Genomic DNA, 8,842 nt, shown 5'->3' on the forward strand with positions numbered 1-8,842 from the left:
GCAAAAAAAAAAAAAAAATTGGAAGTGGGTTTAATTAAAACTGTTGCTGGAAGAGAATTTTGATTAACTGATGTAATGCATTAAAATTGCAAATCCCAGAGGCTTAAGTGACAGATAAAATAGTGCAAATGGTTTACAAATTAATTTACTTTTTTAAAAAAAAGAAGACAAAAAACACAAAAAACCCACAAGCATGCTGCATGTTATTAAAAATTAATTAGTCATAGAGGGAAGATCTCACACAAAGGTTACACCAGCACGGGCTGCTGAGATGATGCACGTGCCTGTGTGAGGCTGATGGTTTCCTGGAGCTACAAACACGAGATGCGCGTCTGTGTGCAGGGGAAGCAGCAGGGGCTGGTGACCAGCAGCACAGGGCTGTGCTCAGCGATGCTCTGGGGGGGGCACAGAGCCCCCCGAGCAAGACGGCAACTCTGGTCACAGCACCATGTCAGTGCCTGGCTGTACCACCACTGCCAGCCCCACACCAGTGACAGGTAATTTGCTGCATCCCCAACCCCAGGGCCACATCCTGAGCGGGGGCAGCAGGAGGATGGGACCAACGAGGGGGTCACATGGGAGCTGCCAGGACAGGGGATGCCGGCAGGGCATGGGGCAGGACTGACCCGCTGGTGGCCATGGGGTCACTGACACCTCTAAACCCAAGACCTTATGATGACTTTCCTGCCAAGAGGCAGGCAGGCGATGGCTCTATCTCAGAAGCCACAGGACTGCCACAAGGATGCAGCCAGAACGTTGTCAAGAGCAGCAGTGTTAAACTGAAATGTTTATCAACATGATACTCTTTTTTTTTTTTTTTTTTTTTTTAATTCCCCTCATTTGACACATTTTTGTGATGTTTCCATACCCGGTTGCCGTGGCAACTCGCATTCTCCTCCCCGCTGCTCTGTGCATCCTTCTCTCCCGAGAGCTGCGGTGGGTCCCCGTTCCACAGCCTGTCCCTGACAGCCGCAGCAGGGTCTGGTGGGCACAAGGACCCCCGGCCAGGGCTGCTGCCGACCACACGGCTAGGCCACCAGGCCCGGCTCCAGCACCACAAAATGCCACCCAACGTCCCGGCAGCGACATGGGTCCACAGGCTGCGGCTGTGCCACAGCTGAGTTCACACTTCTAGGAGCTCCGGATCTTAAAATAATCCTCTTGGGTTAAAAATACCCTGTGGGCACCCATGACCATGTCCCTGGTCTGTGCCACCAGTGATCCCAGCTTGGTCACCATTCCTCCCACAGTGTCTGCTCTTAACCCCCTTTTCCCCCCCACCCCGTGTTTCTGCACAGTCACCACCTCAGGGACAGGTAGCACAAACCCCAACCAACCTCCAGTTCATCATTTGCTGCCTAAATAAGCAACCTGCTTCTGAGAACATCCCAAAGCAACAAGAAGGGTTTGTGCTTCAGCTGCAGATCCCGACACCCAGACTTCCAGTCCCTTTTGCAGGCATGGGGAGCTCCGGAGCCCCCTCCTCACATACCCTGTGTCACAGCAAGTGTTTGGGACAGCACTGACAGCCATGGGCAGAGGTGAGAGCAGCCCCCCAGCCCCTGCCACAGCCCTGGGCCAGGATCGCACCCCACGGGGCAGCATCACCCCCCCGCCCTGGGCTGGTTCTTCCTCCAGACCCACTTGGCCGGGCAGGACCCACACCCTGCACACCCAGGGTCCTGCTTCTGCCCCCAAAACCCAGGTGTGTGGGGAGCAAACAGGTCGCACAAACCCCAGACTGGAAAACACTTGTTGCCTCAGCTTTGGCAGAACTTCAGATATTTTTTTCCAGGCACTCAGTGTTTTCCAGGGTATTTTATTCTGTTTCCAAAGCACAGTTACCCTGGGAGCCCAGGACCTGTTGCATGTGTTACCGACAGTGCTGCCTTTTCCCCAGCCCAGTGATGGGTCCATGTGCGGCCCTGGAGCGCTTGACGGGAATTGTTTCAGCTGACAAAATCAGCACTAACAAGTAGGACATAAACCCGTATCCACAGTAAATCCAGTGTGCTGCAGGAGCCACAGCTCAAACAGGAATTTAATTGTACCCTTTAGGCATCAGATAAAGTTTTCAAAAGATACAGCAAAATATAAAGTGATGCAAATTTGACAAAGCATTGCATTTCTCACTGAATACAGTAGGGGATAGAGGGTTAGGAAATAGAATATCCTTAAAGAAACCTGGTAACCCTTTGTGGGCAGACTAGACCCCTGCAGCCCCCCCGTCCCCCACAGCCCCCTGCCAGCCCCCAGCACCATCAGTCCCCCTGCAAGGGGATGGACAGATGGACAGGCACTCCATGTGCCACCTTCCCTGGGAAACTTGGCTGAAAACCCCACAGAAAGCAAAAATAGGAAAACGCTCCTCAGAGAAAGGAAATATGGAGCAAACATCACCGCAAACACATCCAGGTCAACCCCCCACCTGTCCTCACAAAAGCATCCTTACGGTCTCTGTATTTTGGATTTCTACTCAGCCAAAACGGTCTCACAGAATCACACTCTCATCTCTCAAAAAACCCTACAGAACACCCATGACTGCAGCTGAGCCTGAGCAGCTCAGCAGGGACAGTTCCCAGGCTCCAGGGCCAGATTTGTCCCCGATCCCACAGGGCATTGTGTGGGGGAGCCCAGTGTGGGGCTCTGGGTTTGGGGGTGACCTGCAGGCAGCACAGGCCCATTTTGCAGGTCAAAGAACCAGCACAGGGCCAGGCTGCAGACCCACACACCAGCACAGCACCCACTGCAATGCCGGAGCATCACCAGGCACCTGGCACCGCTTGCCCCGTCATGGGGGGCAGCACATGTCCTGCTCACACAGGGGTCCCGACAGCCCCCAACACATGTGCAGGGGGACCAGGGGACCTGCCCGGCATGAGCAATGGGCTGGGATCCAGCGGGAGCCAAGCGGCAGTTCCAGCTGGCTGAGCTCATTCTGTTGCAGATTACAGAGATGTTCCCAGCAAGACGGGTTGTCACATCTCATCTCACTCTGCATTCCTGCTGTGCTTTCCGCATGCCCAGCCGCAGCAGCCGTGTCCCACACGGGGTGTCAGCCCAGCCCAGCGGCTGCTCTGAAAGCGTTAACGCACCCCAAGGGGGAACAGCACCCCAACGCCACTGCTGCCCCACGCTCAGGGTCCCACCCAGCTGCCTCCAGCAAGTAGCACCCACCCATGTGTTTTGCCAGGAGATGCAGATGTCATGGTCACTTGCAGCATTTCCGAGTGACACTGAGCTGCAGCAGCTGCAACATGCCAATCTGCTCACAACACTCCCAGATGCTCAAGCCGGTATCCCAGTCCCAGCACCTGGCACAGCAGAAGCTACACGATGTCCCTGTCCCAGCACGCAGGGACCAGACAGTGACAGCCACCCATGGGCATGCGGGGAAGTGATGGGACCATGTCTCCTGCTTTGAAGCTTCCACTGCTCAGTGCTGTTATTTCAGGAAAAAAATGGCCTGGAAAAACAGAGGGGGGAAATACAATTTGAATACTTGGATATTACCTGCGTTACAGGTACAGTGTGTTGTTTGGCTGGTTGCCTCAGCACCTCCAGTTCAGAGCAGACACCTCGGCAGATCTGAACCAGCCTTTATTGCCAGGTGATGTGAAAATGAAAAGTCAGCTAGGCCAAAGCTAAGGCAGCATTTTCAACCAGGCTGACTGGGAGCAGGTGATGATGCATTCCCCAATGCTGCTGCTCCGCTCACCCACCCAGGGACATCTCTGTACGAGCTGTGGATGCATCAGGCATCACACAGAGTTTCTGTTCTGGTGTTTATGCTCCTAGCAGATGCTGCAAAATCAGATTGAAACATCAACCCTGATCATCCTGAGCTCTACTTGCAGAGTCACATTTGGAAACAGGCGGGTGGTGGATTCTCCTCTCTCCCCAGCTCTTACCTGCCCCCACCATGCTCCTCACACCCCTGCCAGCTGCTGCTCACCACAGTCCCCACCCTGCCCTGAGCTGGGTGCTGTCCCCCCACTGCTCCCACCCTCTGTGCCAGGCTGTGCCCAGCTCCAAACCGTGCCCAGAAACCACCAGCCACCACCCTTGGCTGGCACAGTTTGCAAAACACCTCGGGGGAGTCCCTGTTCACCTCCAGCACAAGGACCACCGAGCCCCCCAGCTGCAAATTCAGCTGGGACACAGCCCGGTATTGGCCCTGTTTGTGAGTGAACAGTGTCCCCACCCTTGGGGTGTCAGACACTGTAACACAAGCAGCAACCTGTATTTTAATCCCATTAAAGTTTTGCTGATTGCTGCCAGTTATTTTTCAGCAGCACAGGTGTCCTTTCATGCTCCCTGTCTCCTTCGGGGCACTGCCAGGGCTCCATCCAGGTGACACATTTGTGACAGGTTCTGCTCAACCCACCTCACCTGCAGCTGCATCCAGCTGCCATTGCAACCCAGGCTGGGGACCACAGCCGGCACCAACCCAGCTCCCAGCCCTGCCACACCAGGAGGCACCGGTACCCATGCTAGGGACCTGGGAGAGAAATGGCACCTCTGGCGTGTCACCAACAGCAGCTGCTTCAGACAGATGGGAACCAGGAGTGGGGTTCCTGGGGAACCGCATGGGAGGAGTAGCCCTGAGCCCCAGCCCAGTACCGTGTCACAAGAAGATCTCACTGGAGCTTGGGGGTGAGCAACAGGAATCTTCTACAAACATCTTCTTGCTAAAAACACTTCCCTCAGGGCTGCAAGCCAAGAGCTGCCCATGTTCAGGCAGCAGCCCCACAGCCATGGCACATGAGGGGCACCAGGCAGGGAGGGAGAAAACCTCCAGAAACCCCCAAAAGCAGCACACACCAATACCTCAGGGGCTTCAGGCTGCAAGGTTCATCCACAGCACCAGCAGATTCAACTGGCAAGCGCCATCGTCCAGGGCTGGAGAAGCAGCTGGTGACCCTGACGGGTACAAGGGACAGAGAATAGAGCCGAAGGCAAAGCACCAGCTCCTTGGATGCTACAGCAACACATCCTCAGGAAACACACAACCCATGTCCCAGGGGGGCACTAAAAGCCTCCTAGCACCTCGTTTGTGCCCCACAGAGCAGAACAGGCCCTGACAGCCCGATTGATACAGGGCTGGGGTTCATTAGGGCTGAGCAGCAGCATGTGTGGGACCACCCAGCTGCTCCCAGTTGTGGGTGCCAGAGCCAGGGACACAGGAACTCTTTTCCTTTGTTCCGAGCATCTTGCCAAGGCAGGGCCAGGTCTCTGGGCTTCCCTGTCCTTGCAGCCGTGCCAGTGTCGGACCCAGCACCCCCTGTCCCCAGTGTTGTCCCTGTGTCGGGGCGCAGCCCAGCGCAGGCAAAGTGGGGAGACCAGGAGACGCACAACGCGCTGCTCCGTGCCCAGAGCACCTGCAAAGAGCCATCGCTCTGTGGCCAGCTTTGCTCATGAATAAACACGACCACTAACAGCATGGTTTATGCCGGCCCCTGGGGAAGCATTTTTGCAATTTCTCGCTAGAAACCCTCTAAATGCATCACTTCCCTGATCCCCCGTAGAGATGCTTCCACAAACGGAAACCGCTGGGCTGCCGCGTGAATATAACTACTGCATTTTTTTTTAAATCCCATCTCGCTCACCTTTTCAAGGAGAGCGGCAGCGGGGAGAGCTCAGCTCATTTCACCAAGGCAGCAGCTTTGCTGAAGCCTACAAAATTATTCTGTCTCCTGGCTCTGTCCAGGGAGCAGATCTCTGCCTTAGACCATGAAAGGAGCAGCAACGACAGGAAAAAGATGACAAGTGGCAGTGTTTCTGCACTGTCACTAGCAGGAAATAACCCACGGGTCCTGGGGTGCTGCTCCCACCTCCCGGGGCTGCCCCTGGGCAGGAGCACAGGTTGGACCCCCCCTGGCGGGATGTGCTGGGGTATCGTGGGGCTTGGGAATCCCTGCGGGCAGGGGGTGCAGAGCGACAGCAAAACCCTGTTTCCTCAAGGGCTGGGGGGTCACTGTGCCCTTCACGGTAGCATGTTCCCCTCGTGTCAGCTGCTCCAATGGTGACGAGCTCGGCTGCCATGTGTGAAACAGGCAGCCCGAATCTGAAAATACCCAATCTGTCAGGCTCGTTCCTGAGCGTTTTTTGGAAAACCCTGCAGGCAGGTGCAGGTGCCACATCAATATGTCAGCGCTCGGATGACGAGTTCATAATATTTTCTGCTTGCATTCCACTGTCTCCATGTATTAGCAAACAAGCTGCTCCCAAGCACTGCTCTCCAGAGCCGGGGTTGCAGATTTAATAACCAAAGCATCATTGTAAATCATTAGTTGGTGATTCAGCATGGAAATACCTCATTATCACTTAAGCATGTGCAGTATGCGACTATGAAAACCTCTGAATTATGACTAATTAAGTGCAGGTCAAAAAATATCCCAGATCAGAACTACAGTCATCCACCACGGAGAGTAAAAACTGTGAGGCCAACAGGACTGCGGGACACTGGGGATGAACAGACCCATGCAAGGCTTTCATTGGACAGCATGTGCAGAAATGTAGCACTGCCCAGAAAGCTTCTTCCATCCTGAAGCATTGGGATACTTTGCAACATAAACCCCTAATCAACAGAATTTTTTAAATCTGCAATATTCTAATTAATGTTTATATTAATCGTGAGAACTTCGAACACTGGCAGATTCAAAACCTCTTGGAAACAAATCCATTCTGTTTTGAAAGAGTTGACCCCAAAGAACCCAGTAACTGTGCCCCCTGCGCCCGCTCGCTGCTTCCGCTGTGGTCTGGAGCTGTTGGTGCTGAGAAACCAGGGGGTCCCTCTGTGCCCCCCAGGACATCAGCCCCTGCAGCCCTGGTGGGATTTGCAGGTCACCTTAAGGGGATACAGGGGGGACCAAACTGGCACTGAGCGAGCCTCTCGCACTAAGAAAGGCTCTAAAAACAAGCTTTTAGTACACTCTTGCATCCTGTCAGAGCTTTAAATAGTTGCTTGGAGTTCAAATTTTAAAAACTGTTGAGCTCAAATCACTTATGACAACTTGGGAGCCAAAAATAAACGGGAATGAGGAGGCGCTCGTCCCCCTGCGCGGCTGCCCTGGTGCCCGTGGGCTGAGCTGCTCGCAGACAGTGCCCCAGACGGGGGGTGAAAGTGGGATGTGGGGGGGTCACCCTGGGGGGCAGCCCCACAGTCACCCCATCCTGTGCAGTGTCACCTGCCGGATCGCATCCTGCACAGCTGGAGGGATCGGCCTCGTTTACCCTGCGGGCAGAGGGAGGCCAGGATGCTCTTGGCCAGAAAATTAAGTCAAAATGACTGGTGACCCTGACAGCTCGGCTGGGATGGGCTCTCATGGCCGGGGAAACTCACTCTCTGCCACATAGCAATGCCCAGACCTGCCATCATATCTAGTTTTCTGAAAGACCACCCGAGGGCTTGCTGATCCCTCTGTGACACAGGTCTGTCCTCGTAAGCGTTGTCACAGGAGGCTGGGGACACTGCTGTGTGGGCAGCCCCTCGTGTCCCCTCCCGTCGAGCTGTGCCCAGGCAGCGCCCACCACATGCGCCGGGCTGGAAGCAATCGCTGCTCGCGGGCTTTCCAGAAATATTCTGCTCTCTCGTTCACTGAACTTTGATCTTTTATTCAATTTGCATTCTTCTGGAAAACTGAGAGACAGAAAGGATGCCCTTATGCTGTCCATCAGGGAGGAGGCTGCAAACGTGACGGTGCTGCCTGCCTGTAAAAACTAACAACAGGGCTAAGCAGGGAGGGGGCTCCAGAGCACAGGGCCTCTTATTTTGCGTTTTCGGGACTTTGCAGGAACCAGCCCCTCTGCAGCTGCCGCCCTCTGGCTCATCACGGAGTGAAGCATCTCCCTGTGCTGCGGAGAGGCCACTGGGCTCTGCTGGCTGTGTTAGGGAGGAAGCAGCAAGCTGCAGCTCTGCGCTCTCCTCCCGAAACAGCTGAGTAGGAGGTGATGGAAAAAACATGTTTTCCCAAATCCCCAGCACTTTCTGCTGCAGCACTTGGCTCTGGCTCCACCTGCGTCTCCTCATGCAGCTCAGCACACTCCCTGAACCGGCCTGGCACTGGTTTCCCCTCTCACAGGCAGGATCCCATGGTGGCAATGTGGCTGAGGTGCCCCCTTTGTCATGCACCATCTGCTCTGCATACAGCCAGGGAGGGGGCTGCCGCAGGGCTCCTGCAGTGCCACCGCTGTCCCCTCCTGCAGTGCCACCGCTGTCCCCTCCCCACTGTGCCACCGCTGTTCCCTCCCCACTGTGCCACCGGCCCAGGGGCTGCCGGGACACAGCGAGCCCAAACCACAGAAAATCCCCAGCTGTGCTTAGTCAGCATTTTCCTCAGTTGTGCTGGAAACCTTTCAGGAGCACAGCTTTGTTCATGCTTATTGATGTTGAATTGCTTTAAGGGGGCTAATTCCCCAGCAGATGTGCACACAGGTGTGTGCCAGCAGAGCAGGGGCTTTGTGGGACAGGGCTGGCTTTGTACCAGCGGTGAAGCTGGGTCTGTACTGGGGATGAAGCTGGTTTTATACTGGGGGTGAAGCTGATTTTGCACCGGGGGTGAAACTGCAGGTCCTGCCGGCTGTAGGGGTGAGGAATGTGGGAGCAGACACTGGGAGTCAGAACTGGCCTGAGCAACTCGGCTGCTCATGACGAGGAGAAGAGATGGTGGGTGCATCCACTGCTGTGGGGTACATGCACTGTTGGGGGGTGCATGCAGTGTTGGGGGGTGCACTATCTCTGTCCCGTGAGGCTGGGAGGCATGTGGTGACCCCCAGGCTGACACCCACTCAGGTGGCTCAGGGTGGCAGGAGCGGATCCTGGCAGGTGGCACTGACAAAG

The sequence above is a fragment of the Streptopelia decaocto genome, assembly GCF_964273445.1.
Source record: "Streptopelia decaocto genome assembly, chromosome: 9".
In the NCBI taxonomy this organism is placed as follows: Eukaryota; Metazoa; Chordata; class Aves; order Columbiformes; family Columbidae; genus Streptopelia; species Streptopelia decaocto.